This window comes from Nicotiana tabacum, chromosome 16 (assembly GCF_000715075.1).
Source record: "Nicotiana tabacum cultivar K326 chromosome 16, ASM71507v2, whole genome shotgun sequence".
Taxonomy (NCBI): domain Eukaryota; kingdom Viridiplantae; phylum Streptophyta; class Magnoliopsida; order Solanales; family Solanaceae; genus Nicotiana; species Nicotiana tabacum.
In genome coordinates, this window is record NC_134095.1 from 124,545,339 (window position 1) to 124,569,006 (window position 23,668).

General features: G+C 37.3%; 1 long non-coding RNA gene across 2 annotated transcripts; it reads right to left on the minus strand.

Moving 5' to 3' along the window:
* Nucleotides 1–14,126: 14,126 nt before the first annotated feature.
* Nucleotides 14,127–15,864, minus strand: LOC142170578 (uncharacterized). 2 transcript variants are annotated; one of them, XR_012699841.1, is made up of 3 exons: nucleotides 15,706–15,846; nucleotides 15,150–15,202; nucleotides 14,127–14,562 (listed from the first exon to the last, which is right to left on the minus strand). It is a non-coding gene; the product is annotated as an uncharacterized LOC142170578 (long non-coding RNA). The 2 variants fall into 2 exon arrangements; XR_012699840.1 differs by having other exon boundaries at nucleotides 14,127–15,202; nucleotides 15,706–15,864.
* Between the last annotated feature and the right edge of the window lie 7,804 nt (nucleotides 15,865–23,668).

The window sequence follows — 23,668 nt, forward strand, 5'->3', positions numbered from 1 at the left end:
TCATACTACCGATCACAGATACGCTCCAATAAATAAGAACGAGCGACTGTGCAAGCTAACACACGGCTAGGCTCAGAAACATCCAAGCTCACAAACTGATTGGCCAAAGCTTGAACATCCAAAGCAAGCGGTCTTTCACCGACCAGAATATAAACAAGACTTGCCATACTGGCTGACTTCCTACTCAAAGCATCGGCCACCATATTGGCCTTTCCCAGATGATATAAGATGGTGACATCATAGTCCTTTAATATCTCCAACCACCTTCTCTACCTCAAATTTAGCTCCTTCTGCTTGAACAAATACTGTAGACTCTTGTGATCTGTGAATACCTCACATGCCATACAAATAATACCTCCAAATCTTCAATGCGTGAACATTGGTTGCCAACTCCAAATCATGAACCAGATAGTTCTTCTCATGAATCCTCAATTGCCGTGAAGCATAAGCAATGACCTTGCCATCCTACATCAACACCGTACCAAGTCCAACACGAGATGCATCACAATAAATCGTATAAGGCCCTAAACCTGTAGGCAAAACCAACATCGGTGCCGTAGTCAAAGCTGTCTTGAGATTCTGAAAGCTTGCCTCACACTCGTCCGACCATCTGAACTGGGTACTCTTCTGGGTCAACCTGGTTATCGGGGCTGCAATAGATGAAAACCCCTCCACAAACTGACGATAGTAGCCTGCCAATCCCAAGAAACTCCGGATCTCTATAGCTAATGTTGGTCTTGGCCAGTTCTTGACTACCTTAATCTTCTTCAGATCAACCTGAATACCCTTCACTGATACAACATGACCCAGGAATGCCACTAAACTCAACCAGAACTCACACTTCGAAGACTTGGCATACAACTGACTATCCCTCAAAGTCTAAAGAACCACTCTAAGATGCTGCTCATGCTCCTCCCGGCTGCGGGAGTAGATCAAAATATCATCAATGAAGACTATCACGAACGGATCCAAGTAAGGCCTGAACACTCGGTTCATCAAATCCATAAAAGCTACTGGGGCATTTGTCAAACCGAATAACATCACCAAGAACTCATAATGCCCGTACTGAGTGCGGAAAACTGTCTTAGGGACATTGGATGCCCTAATCCTCAACTGATGGTAGCCAAATCTCAAGTCAATCTTCGAAAATACCTTGGCACCCTGAAGCTGATCAAACAAATCATCAATCCTCAACAATGGATACTTATTCTTGATGGTAACCTTGTTCAACTGCCGGTAATCAATACACATCCTCATCGATCTATCCTTCTTCTTAACAAACAACACCGGAGCACCCAAAGGCGAACTAGGTCTAATGAAACCTTTCTCAAGAAAGTCTTGCAACTGCTCCTTCAACTCTTTTAACTCAGGCGGGGCCATACGATACGACGGGATAGAAATGGGCTGAGTGCTAGGAGCCAAATCAATGCAAAAGTCAATATCTCTGTCGGATGGCATACCCGGCAGGTCTGAAGGGAATACCTCAGGAAACTCACGAACAACGGGCACAAAATCAATAGAAGGAACCTCAGCACTAGAATCACAAACATAGGCCAAATAGGCCAAACACCCCTTCTCGACCATACACCGAGCCTTCATATATGAGATAACACTGTGGGTAGAATGACCATGAGTCCCTTTCCACTCTAAACGAGGTAAACCCGGTAAGGCTAAGGTCACAGTCTTGGCATGACAATCCAAGATAGTGTGATAAAGTGATAACCAGTCCATCCCTAATATGACATCAAAATCAACCATATCCAGAAGAAGCAAATACACAAGTTTCAATACCCCCAATCGCAACTACACATGAACGATGGACTCGATCTACCACAATAGAATCACCCACCGGTGTAGACACATAAATAGGAGCACTCAAAAAATCACTAGGCATGACCAGATACGGTGCAAAATAAGATGACACATAGGAGTACATAGATCTCTGATCAAATAAAACTAAAACATCTCTGTTACAAACAAAAACAGTACCTGTGATAACTGCATCGGAAGCCTCAGCCTCGGGCTTGCCTAGAAGAGCATAACATCGGGGCTGGGCCCCACCACCCTGAACTACATCTCTGGGACAGCCTGCTATTGGCTGGCCTCCACCTCTAGTGGCATGAGCTCTACCTCTAATACCTCTACCTCTACCTCTAGCACTTATACCCCTACCTCTAGCTGGCTGGGCGGGCTGTGGAACACTCGGTGTCTGAACCATGGCATGGGAACCCTGATTTTGAGAGCTACTCGGTGCTCGAGGGCAAAACCTAGCAATGTGACCCATATCACTACAAGTGTAAAAAGTCATCGGCTGCTGAGACTGCTGACCCTGACGACCTAAATGACCGCCCCGAAAACTCTGAAGCGGCGGTGCACTAATAGGAGCTGGTGGTGCACTATAGGACTGCTGATCAGAATACTGCATATAGGAACCACGACCACCTAAAGCACCGTAAGAAACCTGGAGTGCTGGCTAAAAAGGCCTAGGAGGACGGCCTCTACCAAATAAATCTCTGCCTCCAGACGAGGTACCACTGAATCGACCTGAATGATGAGGCCTCTTGTCAGACCCCTGACCACCTCCCTGCGATAGAACCATCTCAACTCTCCTGGACACATTGGCCGCCTCCTGGAAAGAAATCTCACTCCCAATATCCTTGGCCATCTGAAGTCGAATCGACTGAATAAGTTTCTCAATAAACCTGCTCACCCTCTCTCTCTCTCGGTGGGAAGTATGATAAGAGCATGATGGGCCAAGTCGATGAATTTGGTCACATACTGAGTAACAGTCATAGAACCCTGTTGGAGACGCTCAAACTACCTCAGGTAGATCTCTCTCTGAGTGATGGGGAGAAACTTCTCCAGAAATAACTGAGTAAACTGCTCCCAAGTCAAAGTTGGTGATCCGGCTGGTCTAGCCAAGCAATAATCTCTCCACCAAGTCTTGCCAGATCCAGACAAGCGAAAAGTAGCAAAATCAACCCCATTGGTATCCATTATCCCTATGTTCCTGAGAACCTCATAATAGCTGCTTAGATAATCCTGGGGATCCTTAGAAGATGCACCGCTGAAAGTAGTTGTGAAGAGCTTGGTGAACCTGTCCAATATCCACAAAGCATCGGCAAACATAGCTGCTCCATCACTGGTCTGAGCTACCACACCCGACTGAACTGCTCCAACTGGCTGAGCTCTGACCCTACCTCAGCCTTTAGCATGGCCTCGCCTCGCCCTCTGCCCCTCGTGGGAGCTGCTGCTGGGGGCTCGGGCTGCTGGTCAGTGGATGAGGAAGCCCGTGTTCTCGCCATCCACGAAAGAACAGAGTAGAAATTCGATTAGCTTTGAGAAACCAAACCGCACGACAGGAAGGAAAAAATGGGAGGTTTTTTCCTAACTCTGTAGCCTCTGGAAGACGTCTCCGTACCGATCCCTCAGACTCTACTAAGCTTGTCTGTGAACTGTGAGACCCATGTAACCTAGAGCTCTGATACCAACTTGTCACGACCTAGATTTCCCACTCTCGGGAGTCGTGATGGCGCCTACTAGTGAAAGCTAGGCAAGCCAACCAACTGAACTATTTACCTTATTTCCATTTTTAGTCCTTTAACAATTATGAAGCAATAATGTGTAGGTAGCGGAATTAATAACAAGCGGAAGAAAAACAATAAAACTATCTAAATATACATCTAATATAATTGTTTGAACAACTACTACCCAGAACTGGTGTCACAGCTTCACAAACTGTCTAGGAATACTACAAATAAAGGTATGAATGAATTAAATACAACACTATCTCTGGAAATACATGAAAGAAACAGGAATAGTATATAGAAAGAGACGCCATGGCCTGCGGACGCCTACAGGTCTATCTCGGGTCGCTTGGTGAACAAAGAGCAGCAATCTCACTGCGGTCTGAAGTCTACAACACAGGGATCTGCACAAAAGAGTGCAGAGTGTAGTATCAGCATAACCGACCTTATGTGCTAGTAAGTGCATAACCTAACCTCGACGAAGTAGTGACGAGGTTAGAACTAGACTACCAAATAAACCTGTGCAGTTAAATCATATATAGTGGAAATAGAAGAGGATAATCACAATTAAAATTAGGCGGGGGAAACATGCTGTGGGGAGTAACAGATAATAACAGAATATCAAGAGGAATATAAAGAAACCAAAAATCCAATTACTAACAAGGATAAGGAAAACAAATACAGAGTTCACTTTCATTTCACATCTTGTTGCAGGCGTGCAACCTGATCCCATTTCATGTATCTCGTTGCAGGCGTGCAACCCGATCACATTTCATATATCTCGTTGCAAGCGTGCAACCCACTCCCATTTTATATATCTCATTGCAGGCGTGCAACCTGGTCCCATTTCATATATCTCGTTGCAGGCGTGCAACCCGGTCCCATTTCATATATCTCGTTGCAGGCGTGCAACCCGTTCCCATTTCATATATCTCGTTGCAGGCGTGCAACCCGCTCCCATTTCATATATCTCATTGCAGGCGTGCAACCCGCTCCGATTTCATATATCTCATTGCAGACGTGCAACCCGCTCCCATTTCAGATATTTTAGTGGCGGTGTGCCACTCGATCCCATTTACAAATCAACAACAATCACAAAAGAATTACGGTAAGGGAACAATAATATCAAGACAAACATCCCGGCAAGGGAACAATAATATGACAATAACATCCCGACAAGGGAACAATAATGATAATAACATCCCGGCAAGGGAACAATAATGATAATAACATGTGAAGCACAATAAACCACAATGGAGTCATAACAACTACAATACAAGAGTCACGGGCATGCTTGACACCGACGTTTAGATACTCGCCACCATGCCTATACGTCGTACTCCACAATTAACACGTAGCAAATAAGACACGACTCCTAATCCCTCAAGCTAAGGTTAGATCAAACACTTACATCGATGCCACGAACACAATTCAAGCTTCAACTATCGCTTTACCTCTTGATTCCACCACCAACTCGCTCATATCTAGCCACAAGTTACTTACTTACATCAATAAATGCTAAATGAATTAATGCCAATGCATGGAAATAAGTTTTCCAAAGTTTTACCCAAAAAGTCAAAAATCGCCCCCCGACCGAGGTTCGAACCAAAAGTCGATTACCCATTCCCCCACGAACCCAAATATATAATTTGTTTTAATATCGGGCCTCAAATCGAGGTCCAAATCCCCAATTTTTGAAAAACCTAGGTTCTACCCAAAACATCCAATTTTCCCCATGAAAATCATTGATTTTGAGTTGAAATCATGTGAAAAGATGTTAATGATTGAAGGAAATGAGTTAAAATTGACTTACAATTGATTTAGAAGAAGAGTTGTCTTTGAAAAATCGCCCAAGAGTGTTTTGCTTTTGAAAGAGTGTGAAAAATGAAAGATTTTCGGCTAAGTTATAAAATTGTAGGTTGCAGATGTAGCAATTGCGACCAGGGTTCGCAATTGCGAACCTAGACTTCTGCTAAGTTCGCATTTGCGAAGCAATTTTTGCATTTGCGAAGTGGGAATTAGGAACAATGTGTCGCATTTGCGACGTCTGGCTAAAACTGGGGGATCGCATTTGCGATCAATCCCTCGCATTTGCGAGGTAAACTTGCCTGGCTTATTGTTCGCATTTGCGAAGCCTACAGGCCTGCCATGTAACAGCTGAAATCTGTAAATCCTCAAGTCCAAAATCCACCCCGTGGCCTATCCAAAACTCACCCGAGCCCTCGGGGCTCCAAACCAAACTTGCACACCAACCTAAAAATATCATACAGACTCGATCGTACATTTAAATCACTAAAATAACATCAACAACTATGAATTTAGCATCAAAATCATGAAATTTCTTAAGAACTTCATTTTTTTCCAATTTTCTCAAATACGATCCGATTCACGTCATCTCAAGTCCATTTATTACCAAATTTCACAGAAGTATTTTAAATCACATATAAGACCTGTACCGGGCACCGAAACCAAAATACGGGCCCGATACCATCAAGTTTTTAACACATTTCATTTCCAAAACTCATAAATAATTCCATAAAATAATTTTCTTTAAAAATTCATTTCTTGGGCTTGGGACCTCGAAATTCAATTCCGGGCATATGCCTAAGTCCCATATTTTTTTACGGACCCTCCGGGACCATCAAATCACGGGTCCGGGTCCGTTTACCCAAAATATTGACCGAAGTCAAATTAAATCCATTTTAAAGTCAAAATTCATCATTTTTCAGAGATTCTCAAATAATGGCTTTCCGGTTATGTGCCCGGACTGCGCACACAAATCAAGGTGATGCCAAAAGAGGTTTTTAAGGCCTTGAAATGCAGAATTTACTTTTAAAACAAGTGATGACCTTTTGGGTCATCATAGTGGCTGATTTGGGATAAAATACTGGTCGAGCGATAATACCTGATAATTATGAATTAGTACCATGCAAGGTACTATATGACCACGGTAGTACGATTTATAAAGTATATTAAAAATAAATAGAATTTTAAGTAATTTGAGATAATTCTTAAGTATACGGGTAATTGATTAATTATCGGGTAACGGGACATTACCTAGTTAATTAATAAAATAAGTGGATAAGATTAACCCCTTCTTCCCTTCCAAAAACATGGTACAAGGCCACCAATTAAGAAAATGACTCATAAATAATTATGAGTAGGTGTCTACCTAAGGATAATTGAAGTATTAACAAGGTAAGTCTTATTAAGTGCCTTTGCTTCCATTCATTTGGACAAAAACAGAACCAAAAAATGACCAAAAATTCATAAAGCAAGAACCTTTCCTTCTTGGTTCAAACACTTCAACGCCAAGAACAAAAGCTCAATCGTTCAAACACTTCAACGCCAAGAACATGAGCTCAATCATTCAAACACTTCAACGAGCAGAAGCTTAATTCCATCCAAATTTTGAGGTTCTAAAAGAGTACGGTGCAATCTTCGCCAAAAATATTATACGGAGTTTTTCCTATTCCAGGTATGTTAAGGTCATCCCTTCTTTCTTTTTGGCATGGTCCAAGTTATACAGAAGAAACGAGCAAATGCACAGTTTTCACAAACGACTATATTCATAGAAATACTAGAGGTCTCTGTGTTCTTGATTCCCCATGTGACATATTATTATATCTTCTGTTCATGGGTCTCAGAATAATGCGCAGTTGAAAAAGTTTATCCGGAAGGAATATTGAGATTATTACATATTTTTCATGCATTTTATTCATTTATACATGTACATTGACCCATGACCAGATGGCGTTATATACACATATTTATATGTATATATATACCTATATGGGATATGGGAAAAAGGTTATGGCGTTATATACGCACCACCACCTGATCAGTTGGTATATGTTGATGATGTTGCCCATAGTGGCCTAGATAATATGATGTGATGCCCCCAGTGGCTTGATGATTTTATGTAAACCTATACCCATACATGATACAACATTTATATATACGTGCATAACATTATAAATGTTTCAGAATTTACAAAGTTATTCATATTTACAAATGGATTTCTTTATTCCATGTTTTATCTATGCCTTTTACGTACATATTTTTATGCCTTGCATACTCAGTACATTTTTCGTACTGACGCCCTATTTCACAGGATCTGCGTTTCATGCCCGCAGGTGCAGGTAGGCAAGTTGACGGTCCCCCTTTTTAGGATCCCTGATCAGCGAGAGTTGGCATGCTCCACTTAACCCGGAGCTGCTTTTGATTTTGGTACGATATGTTTGTATATATATATGGGTATGACGTGGCTCAGTCCCGTCTTCGTATAGTTATATTTCTATAAGAGGTCTGTAGACAGTATATCAGTTGGGTTTAGAGGCTTGTAGACATATGTCGTGTACGTAAAATATTGTACGGCCTTGCCGGCCTATGTTTTGAGTTTATAAATGATCACGTTGGCCTTATAGGCCCACGTATCACGTGTATATGATGATGTAATAATAAAGATACGTTACGTTGGTACTCGGTTGAGTAAGGTACCGGATGCCCGTCACGGGCCATTGGTTTGGGTCGTGACAAAAGTGGTATCAGAGCAGTTCTGTCCTAGGGTTGTCTACAGACTGTGTCTAGTAGAGTCTTGTTTATGGGTGTGTTGTGCACCACACTTATAGACAGGAGGCTATAGGACATATAAGATGTTATCCTCTCTTTTTATCTTTGATCGTGCGATATAAGAATTCATGTTCCTAATAATATGTTACGTTTTTAGCAATGCCTCTGAATACTACAGCCACTAGTATGGGTCAGAAGGCTACGAACGTGTTAGAAAGAGATATAAGTTACACTATGGAGTCAGACCTATCGGAGATCATGGGTTCTATTGAGGAGGATCCATCCGAGGATCCATATGAGTCATCCGTTCGAGCTATTTCGACCACTCCGGCAGCAGATGGGGTGAGAGGAGTTTCGACCTCACTAAGGCCCCTTAGTTTCATTATTATAGCCCGTTGATCAGGGTGTTAGGGGAGTAATGCATGGATTGGTACAGTCAGGTTTCCCTAAGGCTCAAAACTATGTCAACGTATTTGCGGACACCAGCTCTTCTGAGGTTCCATATAGTCCACAGTCTTGGGAGTCCGTAAATCAAGGTTCGTCAGTGTATGTTATGAGATACGCAGAGGAAGAAGATAGTAGTTGGGCCAAGAGGAGGAAAGTAATTGATAAGGATATGAAGATTCCGCTTCGAAGTGTGTCTGATCGAGGTTCTCATATAGGACGAGGCAAGGACTCTCTACTTTGGCCTCCCACCAGATGTCAGCTTTTGGTTGGTGAGATCCACTTCTTCTGGGAATATTACCAACTCACGGATCGGCATATGTTAGGTTGTTTTATAAGGACGTAGGGAGCTCTGTCCCGACTTGTAGATAAATTATGGTTATGTTTACTTAGAGGTTTTGCAGATAGTATCCTATATATAGTTTTGGGTATGACATGTCTACGGCCTGGTTGACCCCTATGTATATAAACTCTTTTTCTAAATTAGTTATACAAGTTATGTTTTAATACTGATACCTATATATACGGATATGGCCCGAAATGACCCGTGATAGATTTGAGAATAAACAAGGATAAGGTACGTGTTGTTCGGTTGGGTAGAACTTGATATCATAATAGGTATGGATTGGTTGGTCTTTTGTTATGCTAACATCAAGTGTAGATCAAAGATGGTTTGATTTCAGTTCCCAGGAGAGCCTGTTTTAGAATGGAAAGGTAATACGGCATCACCAAGAGGTAAATTTATCTCCTATCTCAAGGCAAGAAAGATGATCAGAAAGGACCATATTTATCACTGAGTTCGGGTTTGGGATGTGAAAGTAGAGTTACCAATCATTCAATGGTTAACAAGTTTCCCGATGTTTCCCGATGAACTTTAGGGTCTTCCCCTAGAGCAAGAAATTGAGTTGCTATTGACCTACTACAAGATACACATCCAATATCTATTCCTTATTATAGAATGGCCCCCACAAAATTAAAAGAGTTGAAGGAACAACTAAGGATTTGCTTGAAAAAAGGCTTTATCAGACCTAGTACATCACCATAAGGAGCACCTATGTTATTTGTGAGGAAGAAAGATGGTTCCTTACGGATATGTATTGATTATAGACAATAGAATAAGGTGACAATCAAGAATAAGTACCCCGCTCCCAAGGATTGATGATTTATTTGATCAGTTGCAAGGTGCCAAGTGTTGTTTTAAGATAGACTTGAGGTCCGGGTACCATTAGGTAAGGGTTAAGGAGGAAGATATTCCAAATATAGTAGTCAGGACCTAATACGGGCACTTTGAGTTTCGTGTTATGTCATTCGGTTTGACCACATGCGCCAACAGTATTCATGGATTTGACGAAACGCGTGTTCAGGATCTTTTTAGATTTGTTCGTAATTATATTTATCGATGATATATATATTGGTATATTCTCGTTTAGAGGATGAGCATGCAGATCACTTGCGTACTGTGCTCAGAGTTCTACGAAAGGGAAGTTGTATGCAATACTCTCTAAATGTGAATTATGGTTGAACTCTGTAGCTTTCCTTGGGCATATCATTTCGGGTTAAGGCATCCGGGTGGATACAAAAATATTGAGGCAGTGAAAACTTGGCCTAGACCCACAACACCGATGGAGGTTCGTAGCTTTTCCGTTTGGCAGGTTATTATATGAAACCTGAAACGGAATTTTCTTCTCTTTTAGCATCTTCGACCAAAGTGGTATGTGGTGTCTTGCTTGATATTCCGGAATAACATAAGGAAATCTATAGTGCAAGCAAGTTGAAGGAAGGTTGCGAATAAGTATAAATAGATATGTGTAGGTCGCAAGCTAAAGTATGATAGAGCGACAAAGTTTTAAGAAGACAGGAGGAAGGATAAGAAAAGATGAGTGAAAAGGTAACGAGAATGAATAAGTCCTTGGGGTTAACCTTATAAGAGAGCTAATGGTTTCTATAAGTTATAGAAGACTTAGTATAACCTGAATGAACTAAAAAGAGTCTAAGACTAGTAGCGTTTAGAATAGATGAAATGCTACCCTAGTAGTGGAATAAAGGCGTAATTGTGATGAATAAAGGATAAAGTCTGGGCCTTCGAAGAGGGGAATTTCATGAATTGTAAAAAAAGATTAGAATACACATGTAAATTAACTCAAAAGGGTGCTATGTTTCGATGGACTGATGCTTGCGAATGGAGTTTCCAAGCATTAAAGGACAGATTAACTTAAGCACCGGTTCTAATGCTCCCAGAAGGGACTAATGGTTATGTTATCTATTGTGATGCTTCAGGCGGTGGATTGAGTTGTGTGCTGATACATCATGGTAAGGTTGTGGCTTATACTTTTAGACAATTAAGAAAGCACAAGAAGAGCTACCCAACCCACGATTTAGAGTTAGTCGTGGTGATTCATGCACTAAAGATATGGAGGCACTACTTGTATGGAATTCATGTTGATATCTATATGGATCATAAGAGCCTCCAGTATATCTTCAAGAAAAAGTAATTGAATTTACGTCAAAAGAGATGGTTGGAGTTACTTAACGACTATGACGTTAATATTTTATACCATCCGGGGAAGGCAAACATAGTAGCCGACGCACTCAGCCGTATATCTATGGGTAGCCTGTCATATTTATAGCTAGAAAAGAGGGAAATAGCCCATGAGGTTCATCAGCTAGCTAGTCTTGGAGTTCGGTTACTAGACTCAGGTGGTATTGGAATTACTATTCAGGATACGACAACATCCTCTTTAGTAAATGAAGTAAAGGAATGCCAGTACGAGGATCCTGTGTTGGTTCATTATAGGGATACCACCCCTCAGAAGGAGAAGACACCATTTGAAATTATAGAATATGGGGTCCTCAGATATCGAAGGCAATTATGTGTGCCTAATGTTGCAGGGCTGCGTCGACAGGTTATGGGAGAAACTCATTATTCTCGTTATTCTATCCATCCCGGAGCGACAAAGATGTATCATGATACTAGGGAAGTGTATTGGTGGGACGGAATAAAAAAGGATATAGCGGAGTTTGTTGCTCAGTGTCCTAACTGTCAGCAGGTTATGATTGAGCATCAGAAACCTGGTGGGTTATTACAGGCTATGGAAATCCCAACTTGGAAATGGGAAGTAATCAATATGGATTTCATCGTGGGCTTACTTCGTACCCAACGTAAGTTTGATTCAATATGGGTGATTGTTGATAGGCTTTCAAAGTCAGCCCATTTTCTGCCCGTTAGGACTATATATTCCTCATAGGATTATGCAAGGCTTTATATTAAGGAAATAGTACGACTGCATGGTGTCCCTATATCTATTATCTCGGATAGAGGAACTCAATTTGCAGCTAACTTCTGGAGGTCCTTCCAAAAAGGATTGGGGACTCGAGTAAGTCTTAGTACAACATTTCATCCCTAGACAGACGGACAGACTGAGTGTATTATTTAGACACTTGAGGATATGTTACGAGCTTGTGTGATAGACTTCAAGGGTAGCTGGTATGATCATCTGTCGCTTATTGAGTTAGCATACAATAATAGCTACCATTCCAATATTCAGATGACTACATACGAAACTTTATATGGACAGAAGTGTAGATCGCCTATAGGGTGGTTCGAGGTTGAGAAAACTACGTTAGTAAGACCAGAATTGGTACAACAAGCAATCGAGAAAATTAAGCTTATACATGAAAGACCATTAGCAGCTCAAAGCCTGTCAGAAGTCTTATGCAGATAATCGACGGCGATACTTGGAATTTCAGGTTGACGATTGGGTATTCCTGAAGGTATCACCAATAAAAGGTGTCATGAGGTTCGGAAAGAAAGGAAAACTTAGCCCTCGGTACATTGGACCATATAGGATCATACGCAAGTTAGGCCAGGTAGCATATGAGTTAGATTTGCCTTCGGACTTGGAGTCTGTACATCCAATCTTTCATGTGTCTATGATCTGTAAACGTATCAGAGATCCTTCCAGAATCGTGTCAGTTGACGACGTTCAGGTCATAAAGCAACTATCATATGAAGAAACTCCCATTGCTATACTAGACAGACATGTTCGAAGATTGAAAACTAAAGACATAACTTCGGTAAAAGTACTTTGGAGAAACAATAGTGTGGAAGAAATGACTTGGGAGGCCGAGGAAGGCATGAAGCCTAGATATCCCTACTTATTTCCTCCTCCAGAGAAGGGTCCGACTGAGACGTCATAACCTTAAGGTACGTGTATGCATTCTGGTGTCAGTTATTGTCATTGGTCGTGTGAGGTCATTGTCGTTATTGATGATTGTGATCCTATGTGGCGTTAAATTATTAAGTTTCTATAGGAAGAGTGGGTAGTAGTATTGTTACAAAGGCAACTCTGCCAAGGTTATATAGATCCCGGAAAGTTAAACTTTCGACGACGAATGTTTCTAAGGGAGGAAGGATGTTACATCTTGCATTTTTGTACTTTAAAATTTCGTCTTCGGTTAACCGACGTGGACTCAGGGATGTGATTATCTTGAGGTTAAAGTATTTATTATATTTGTAACAAGCGATAAGTAAGTGTCATGAAGGATAAAAGGCACACAAATTAAAGAAAACGAGTTTCATTGAAGGTGACCGATTTGGGATAAAATACGGGTCGAGCGATAATACCTGATAATTATGGATTAGTACCATGCAAGATACTATATGACCACGGTAGTACGATGTATAAAGTATATTAAAAATAAATAGAATTTTAAGTAATTTGAGATAATTCTTAAGTATACGGGTAATTGATTAATTACTGGATAACGGGACATTACCTAGTTAATTAATAAAATAAGTGAATAAGATTAACCCCTTCTTCCCTTCAAAAAATATGGCACAAGGCCCCCAATTAAGAAAATGACTCATAAATATTTATGAGTAGGCACTACAACATAATGCATTTATAGCTACGAAATATATTGTAGCTAAATATAAAAATTTCCGTGGCTAAACACTTTAGCCACAATATTTTTTTCCGTAGCATTCGTAGCAAAATGTAGCGTAGCTAAAAGTTAGTTACAGACTTTACATGATCCATGGCTAAGGACTAATACTTATTGCCATAAATTTTTTTATGTTGTAGCTGTAATGGTAAAAATATCTTGCCACAAAAAATATACTTGTAGCAAGTGATTTTATTCTTTTGCCACGACAAATAAAATTTGTAGCTATCTTCATATTGTAGCCATAAGATTTTGTGTTGTAGCAAAAAATTTAATTTGTTTGTCACGCAAGCTCAACTTTCGTGGCTAAACTTATAATTTATTCCCGTAGCAATAGTACTTGTGATTAACTATGAATTCAAAATTTCATAGCAACACATTAAAGTATTTGCCACAATAATTTTTATATCGTAGCTAAGAATTCATACTTTTAGCTATGAATTCCATAATTTCGTAGCAATAAACTGAAGAATTTGTCATGATCAACTTTAGCCACAAGAATTTATGTATTGTAGCTAACAATCCATATTATATCATCAAATATATAAAAAAAATTAGCAAAATATTTTTAATTTTTTTAAATAAATGATATACATTAGTAAGAATAAATAATTAAAGGTTCAACAATATCATTCAAGATAAAGTAGAATACTAAAATGTTGTTATACTCAAAACATACGATATTTTTTACAAGAAAAAGAATAATTTCATACAGATCCACATTACATAATTCTTTTACAACACGAATAATAAAGTTCTAAAAAAACTAGCTAATGTGAGTCTGGTTAGGGATGACAACCATCAGCGGACAGTGAAGAGAAATGAAAACTCATAAGTGCTCCAATGATTTTCTAATACCAGGTTCCGATAGCGAATTGAAAGACATTAGCCGATTGTATTTGTACCCTGTGCGTGAAAGAAATTGTTGTTTTTGTGGATATCAAGAAGAACGCAACAAAATAAGATCTTATAGAACTCCATCGATTATTTCACCTGGTGACACCACCTCCTGATCCAGCAAGATTGCCATGTTACCCTCTTAATCTTGCAAGACTGTCACCTTCTGTTTCTACAACTATGGAGTCATAAATTCTAACGGTATATAAAAAAATGATATTCACACCATAAGTTTAGTACATTAGTTAGTTGGGACTTGTCAATCACGTTTGAACTAAATAACATTTCCTTTTGTAGGGTAAGATTCTGCCAGAAACAACAACCTGCTTCTTTAAAACCTTCAGATTATTAGTGCAATATATATACCAAAAAACTACAAACCGTTCAAAACATGTCTTATTTAGCAGTTCTTAGTTTGAAGCACAACACTATAAGAAAATACTATCAACCTCATAAGCTGCATTTCTTCTTAGTATCTGATAACTAGGTGTTTTCAAGTCTGAAGTCTTGTAAATTCTTAAGTTCGTAACTGCCAAAAAAATTATATTCTCATATTTATCTGCTCAAGAAAAGAGCATAAGCTAAACCAGTTCAACATCACACCCGTTTCATATAACAAACATTACTAGAGTAAAATATTATTATTCTAAATAAAATTTCAAAAGTCCTAAAGATTTTAACAAGAATTTTGTAAACATTTCATCCTTCACTAGGCAGTATATCCAATTGATTTTGTTTTCAGAAAGAGTGAAGTATCATACATACCTCATGATTATTACACTTGTTTGTTTCTACATTGATGCCCATAACACAAGTGCCTGAAAAGACAAATTCGGGTTTACTTAAAAAGAATGAACCTAATCACCATACTGCAACATAAATTTGGAGCATATTCCTCAATCCGCAAATGAAGGTAATGAAGAATATACAATATACAAGAAAATAGAAAAACTAATTTAAACAAATTACAAAAGGAAAATATAGGCAATATAAAAGGCTTGTTCAGGCTTAGTACTACAGAATTAAGATTCAACTACTAATTTCCATACAACAAACTAATTTAAACAGATTACAAAAGGCAAATATAGGAATTAAAATATACGAAAAAGGCCCTCCATAGGAGAGATTCCTAATTCATTGCTTTGAATTTGGCAATCTTTTAAATTCTTGGCACTTATCAATATAGAAAGTCGGGATTGCCATTTCACTGTCATAATGTAATGATGAAAGTGAAAGGAACTATTCTCGATCAAGAATCCTAGGAAAGCATGGCAAAAATCGAAATAATTAAGAAGGAAAAAAAAAACTAGGGTGGCCATACCTTGACAATTTCTGTTTTCCAAAACAAGAAGAACGAGGGTTTTAGGGATAGTTGCTTAGAGTGGGGAAGGGTTAGAGCGGGAGATGTGCGGATATTTTTTGGGGGGGAATGGGTTGGGAGTCTAAATATTTTAGGTCTTAAGGGAATGGAGAGATTTGGGCTTTAATCTTTTTTTTTTTTTTTCGTTTATATTTTTTATTTGTAACTTTGCCTTTAACTTTTCATATACTTTTGCACACAAATGAATACCTACACGATATTATGTAAAAAACTAAAAACAAAACTAATGTAGTAGTAATAAAATTTTGCTAGCAAAACAACAAATAAATAAAATGGGAACTAAGCTATTGTGTATATAATGTTTTGAGTTTAGATTGTAGAAAAAATTAAATTGTAATAAAATATTCATTTAAAGTATAAATAGAATATTTTTTAGAATTAGTTGCAATACTTATACATCTATAAGGGATCGTTTGGTTTGAACATAAGTTATGATGAGATTAGATATGCGAGGATTAATTGTCCTAGTATTATTTTTTGTTGACTGATTGGTATATCGTATCAATCTAGGGATTGTCAATTTTACTGCTTTATCATGAGATAAGTTATTCTGGGATTACAATTCTACCCACTGGCATGTATAAGTTATCCTGACATTTTTACTCTTGGGATAACATATCCCAAGATTAGTAACCAAAAAAGGAATATGGCGGTACTAAATTTTTATTTCGGAATTATTTTCCTTATCCATCGTATCAAATGACCCCTAACAATTTGTTGCCTTTTATAGATATTGATTTTATAGACATACATAACACCCAATTTATTTTAACAATTAAAATTGCACAATTTAAGTCATTAACATGATAAAATCCCAAAAGAAACAGCGAAATAGTACAATTTGCGAAAACCAACACAACCCGACATCGGGGTGTCATTAGTCATGAGCATTTAAATATGTATCTAAGAGTTTGAAAGAGTTTATACAGTCTATTACAAAACTAGAATAGAAAGTAAGATATGAGGGAGAAACACTGGGCTGTGAACGCCGAGCAGCTACCTAGTGGACTCCGAATAGCCTGCTGGGAGAAATCTGCATACGATTATTAATTTTTCTCTATTATACCAAAATCTAACTCTTTATATTAAAAATTAATTAATTAAAATATTTCTCTAATTTGTTACAAGATTATAGTTGTTTAAATTCTATATAATTTTTATTCACACATTAATTGTAAATAGTTTCATTGTTTTTTAGTTATAATTTGAACTTACAAGTTATATTTATTTAATAAAATTATAATTAATTTTCTATGGACTTAGATATCAACAATATTAAATTCATAATACTTAATGTAATTAAATATATGAAAATTATATAAAAATGTAACAACTATTTCCACATTTTTTATATATCTTGAAGCAAAAATATCCATTTAGCTACAAGATGTTATTCCAATAGTTTAATGTGGCTAAGAGTTTACTATTTTTATGGTTAGTTTTAACTCATGGAAAAAAATTAATGATTAGCTACAAAATTTTATCATATCAATAAAATTGTGGATATGCCGTTTCTCATAAAAAATAATTATATCTATTTATTAGCTAAAAATTGCCATAATTTTTAAAACTTGAAGAAAATTAGTTTAGGAAAAATATTAAATTGAACGGTTGGGTAAAACTAATTGCATTCCTTAGCCAAGTATATAAAATATGTGTATTATATGTATATGATACACATATATACAAAAGAGATATGTTTTGTCGATTATTATTTTTGGGAACGTTTAAAAATATATGTTTCTCATTAATACCTATTTAGATACAACATTTAATTTCAAACAGATTTAGTTTGGTAACAAGGTTACTTACGCTATAGAGAGCTTCAATCGTAGAAAAAATGTATAATTAGCTACAAAATTTTATCATAGTAATAAATTTGTGGCTATATCATTTAATCATCATGACAACAAACTGCAGCTATTAAGCTAACTATTGCAATATTTCTTTTATAACTTGAAGCAAAAATATTTATTTAACTATAATATTTTATTTTAAATAATTTATTACGGCTAGAAGGTTACTTTTGCTATAAATTTTAACTCGTGGCCAAAATATGTGACTAGTTACGAAATATTATCATAGCAATAAATCAGTGACTATATAATTTCATCATGACAATTAATTGTAGCTATTAAGCCAACTGTTGTTATGTTTTTTTTATAAATAATTTGAAGTAAAAATATTTATTTAGTTACAACATTTTGTTTCAAATAGTTTATCGGGGGTAAAACGGTTGCTTTTGCTACAGTAAGTTTAACTCGTGGCAAAAATATATATTTAGCTATAAAATTTTATCATACAAATAAATCTGTGGCCGTATCATTTTGTCATGATAACTAATTATAGTTGTTAAGCCAACTATTGTCACGATCTTTTATAACTTGAAGAAAAAAATATTTATTTAGCTACAATATTTTGGTTTGAATAATTTATTGTAGCTAAAAGATTACTATTGCTACAAAACTTTTAACTTGTGGCAAAAAACTTATGATTAGCTACAAAAAATTATTCTAGCAATAAATTTGTAGCTATTTAGGTAATTATTGCCACATAGTTAGCAATCATAGCAAAAATAAGGAATTAGCTTTACTAATTTAATTTTCGTAGCTATGAAATTTTGTGATTTTATAAATAACTATGAAAATTTTATTTCTATAGCTATTGTTAGGTATTAGCCACGATTTTTGAATCTGTAGCTAAGATTTCGTAGCTATAGGTATATTATGTTGTAGTGGGAACTTGTGAGATTAAGACCCTTGGTAAATACTTCCACTGCCCGTTCTTCCATTCATTTGGACAAAAACAGAACCAAAAAATGATCAAAAATTCATAAAGCAAGAACATTCAAAAGCTCAATCGTTCAAACACTTCAATGCCAAGAACATGAGCTCAATCATTCAAACACTTCAACGAGCAGAAGCTTAATTCCATCCAAATTTTGAGGTTCTAAAAGAGTACGGTGCAATCTTCGCCAAGAATATTATACGGAGTTTTTCCTATTTCAGGTATGTTAAGGCCATCCCTTCTTTCTTTTTGGCATGGTCCAAGTTATACAGAAGAAACGAGCAAATGCACAGTTTTCACAAACGACTATATTCATAGAAATACTAGAGGTCTCTGTGTTCTTGATTCCCCATGTGACATATTATTATATCTTCTGTTCATGGGTCTCAGAATAATGCGCAGTTGAAAAAGTTTATCCGGAAGGAATATTGAGATTATTACATATTTTTCATGCATTTTATTCATTTATACATGTACATTGACCCATGACCAGATGGCGTTATATACACATATTTATATGTATATATATACCTATATGGGATATGGGAAAAAGGTTATGGCGTTATATACGCACCACCACCTGATCAGTTGATATATGTTGATGATGTTGTCCATAGTGGCCGAGATGATATGATGTGATGCCCTCAGTGGCTTGATGATTTTATGTAAACCTATACCCATGCATGATACAACATTTATATACACGTGCATAACATTATAAATGTTTCAGAATTTACAAAGTTATTTAGATTTACAAATGGATTTCTTTATTCCATGTTTTATCTATGCCTTTTACGTACATATTTTTATGCCTTGCATACTCAGTACATTTTTCGTACTGACGCCCTATTTCAGAGGATCTGCGTTTCATGCCCGCAGGTGCAGGTAGGCAAGCTGACGGTCCCTCTTTTTAGGATCCCTGATCAGCGAGAGTTGGTGTGCTCCACTTAACCCGGAGCTGCTTTTGATTTTGGTATGATATGTTTGTATATATATATATGGGTATGACGTGGCTCAGTCCCGTCTTCGTACAGTTATATTTCTATTAGAGGTCAGTAGACAATATGTCTAGTTGGGTTGTATGTGGCCTTGTTGGCTTTCAGTTTTGGATGTATCTGCATGTATGCGTACATGTGCCTTTTGCCAGGTTTCCTTCATGTATGTTATTTTCGTAATCCAGCAGATGTTATTTAGGTTCTTATCTTAGACGCATGCTTAGGGGTGTTTGACAGGTAGGACTCAGGCACCCGCCGCGGCCCATTGGTTTGGGTCGTGACACTTATGAACTTCAAGTTCTTCAATCTACCTCCAAGGTAACGAAACACACTTATACTACTCGGATTGACACCAAGTTTTGCGTACAAGTCTTAAATGACAATACAAAACTATTCCCGATCTCGGAATTCCGTTCGGACCTCGATAACACAAAACCCTCCCCAAACCAAATTTAAAGAACTTCAAAATCCTTAAGGAATCAATTTTCACTATTAGGTGCCAAAATGCTCCCGGATCATCCAAAATCCGATCCAAACATTCGTCCAAGTCCAAAATCATCTTACGAGTCTATTGGAACCCTCAAATCCTGATTCCGAGGACGTTTATTCAAAACAATGATCGAAGTCAAACTTGACCTTTTAAGCCAACCTTAAGGAACCAAGTGTTCCGATTTCAACCCAAACTCTTCTAAATCCCGAACCGATCATCCCCGTAAGTCATAAATTAGTAAAAGTAAGTACGGGAAGTCTTAGTTAAGGGAACGAGATTCTAAAAAGTAAAACGACCAGTCAGGTCGTTACAAGGGCGAACCTGGCCACCAAAGTTATGCTTCCTCTAAATTTTTCCGTTTTGACGTCAATTTGCATGTCCAAATCACTTCCAATTAACTCCTACACATATAAATACTATTATTAAGCTAGAGTCACAAATATTCTCACTAAAGTTAACAAGATCGATGTATAATACAAGGCAAATTACATACAAAACATGAATTTTTAGCCAAACATCAGTTACACGCCTTATAGTAGTGATGTGCACGCATTATTGCCATGTCATCTACACCTCCTCCACTTAGGCATAGTCAACGGTCACACATGTTTATAATACCCATTTTCTTAATCAAGAGTCTTTAGATGAAAAAATTATAAGTTTGTCTATCGGCTTTGCAAATAGGTACAAGTTTAAGTGGCCACGAAGCCATTTCACCGTAATATAATTTAATTTGTATATGAATTTATATAAAGGTGCGAGAACAATTTCGGTAATTAATTTAATTTTGCCCTATGTCATTTATAGCCTGTTTGGCCAAACTTCTAAAATCAACTTATTTTGAGAAGTGTTTTTTCTCAATAGCACTTTTCTCAAAAGTACTTTTGGTAAGAAGTAGTTTATGTTTGACCAATTAATTTGAAAGCGCTTCTGAGCAACAATTAGTATTTGACCAAGCTTTTAAAAAGTATTTTTAAGTGTATTTTTCTTAAAAGTACTTTTGGAGAGAAGCTATTTTTGTCTGCTTCTACTCAAAATACTTTTTTCTCCTTCAACAAATTTAGCCAAACACTTTAATTTTAAAAAAAATACATTTTTGAAAGAAAAAAAAATATTTTTGGCCATGGAGTAGTTTGACAAATTCAATTTAAACGGCAATATAAGTCACTCAATAATTGGGTTGAAAATGTTCGATACGTAATGGCTTGACTGTAATATCATGGCAACACTAGGGGCAAATCTGGCCACAGTGCACATATAAGCACTCGTTCTTTCCGCTTTAGAAAGCGAAGCTCTCACGAGTCGGTAGAATTCGCTCTTCACTACTTATTTCGATATCTTCAATCTTCATTTATCGAAATCTTTTATGTGCATTGTAAGTGTTGTTCTTTTTATCAACGCACGTTGTATATGATTCTAAGTGCTGTCTGAAACTCTTGTTGAATGAATTGGCATTTTTTTAGATTAATATGTATGGTAAAATTATATGATGTTTTTAATTGTTTCTCAAATTTAAGCCGCGAGGCTTTGGAAATTTGATTGGTAAATGATAGCTGAACTGCTGAAGTGAAGGGAATCTAAGATATTGGTTTTTGTTTCTTTTCTTCTTACTAGACCCATTAATAGATTTCTATGCGTTGAATGTGCAGCTACTTGTGTCGTGCTTCTTGTTTCTTAAAGGTGTATTTTTTTAGGTTATAACTTGGTCGGCCGGAAAATATTGTGTTGCGTTCCATCCATCAATTGTCAACCAGCTCAGGCTGCCAAGAAAGCAAAAATAGAACAAGGCAAGAATAGACGTCCTAGGTCAATGTTGCTAAAGTTCAATGGCGGTTATGTTCTGTTAGAGAAACCTCCTATGCGTGCTTGATGCGGTAGAATGAGAGCGTAGAAGAATACTACTCCCTCCGTTCCAATTTATGTGAACCTGTTTGACTGACACGGAATTTAAGTAAAAAATGAAGACTTTTGGAATTTGTGGTCCTAAATAAGTCCAAATGGGGCCCAGAGTATTTGTGTGGCTATAAAAGCTTCTCATTAAGGGTAAAGTTGTAACTTTAAGCTAAATTGTTACCAAATTTTGAAAGGGTTCGTTCTTTTTGGAACGGACCAAAAAGGAAATAGGTTCACATAAACTGGAACAGAGGGAGTATTAGTTTTGTCTCTCATATATTTGAATCGTACACTGTAGATGTACTTATATAGGAAAAACTAGGGTTAACAGTAATTTTAATTAATGTATTTACTCTAGTGGGCTTTTAGAACACCCCTTATGGGTAGAGTCCTATTTCTAACATGTCCCGCTCACATATAATAGGGGTGCTTGGTGCTCCTTTCTAATGGGAGGATCTTAGCACCTAATTGAATTAGGTCTCAGTAGCAACCTCCTTCATCATCTGATGCGAATGAATATGATCATTCTACATTTAGTAGAAGTGACCAAATCGATCTTGTTCCAAGTGGGAGCGATATGGTCGTGGATCTTGTCCCAAGTGGGAGTATGATGCATGTTCTTGATCTTAGTAGGAGCGACGTTGATCCAAATGGAAAAATGATGGATCACAAACAAGACGTGATTCTCGTAAAAAGATTCCCCGTCAATGATTAAGAGCTTACCCATAAGGAGTCGGGCTGTGCACGGATCAGATTTAGCACATTTCGGATTCGGATTTAGCACATTTCGGATTCGGATTTCAGATTTTGGATTCTAGAAAATACAATCCGAATCCGATCCGAATTATATCGGATCGGATTTTTAAGTTTGGATCGGATCGGATTTCGGATCGTATTATTATGCCTCAATGTTGCAAACTAATATGTATATTTCTTTGTAAAAGAGGCAATACATTAAGAAAAATTCATGTTTATGCAATTATGAGAGTACTATGGTGCCAATATAGCTAAATCCAGCAATTGTAAAGGTAATAGCTTGGAGGAAGATGTAAAGGAAGTATTGACTATCCGAAATTAAAATGTAGTATTTATACATTACCTAACAATTTCGGATTTCGGATCGGATTAAAATATACCAATCCGAATCCGATTTGAAATCCGAAATTTTAATAAACACAATCCAAAATCCGATCCAATCCGAAATTCGAATTTGAATGGATCGGTTCGGATTTCGGATATCCGATCCGAATGAACAACCCTAATAAGGAGTGCTCTAAAAGCGCACTAGGATAAATACAGTAATATTGGTAATAACTGTAAGTCCCAATTCACCTATATAAGTACACTTACAGTGTACGATTAAAGTATATGGGAGATAAAACTTTCACTCCACACTCTCTCTCGTCCGCAAAAGCATTAGGGCTTAGACTATGATATAGGAGGTTGCTCCGTCAGAACGTGACAATTGCCATCGACCAGTGATTCTAGCGGCAGTTCCTTCGAGTCTTCCACTACACGAAGAACCTCTAAGTTCTTCGTTTGAGTTTCATGAGATATCTATTTCGTATTAGATTTACATGCTTCTACATAGACATTTGAACAGAGAGTTAAGTAGAAATGAGAAGGAGAAGGAAGAAGGAAGAAGGAAGAAGAGCTTCATCCTCTATCTCAATTGAAAGCTAAGAAGTAGTCGTGTAATGTAGTCAAAGACTAGTTCTACGATTGTAGAGAAAACAGG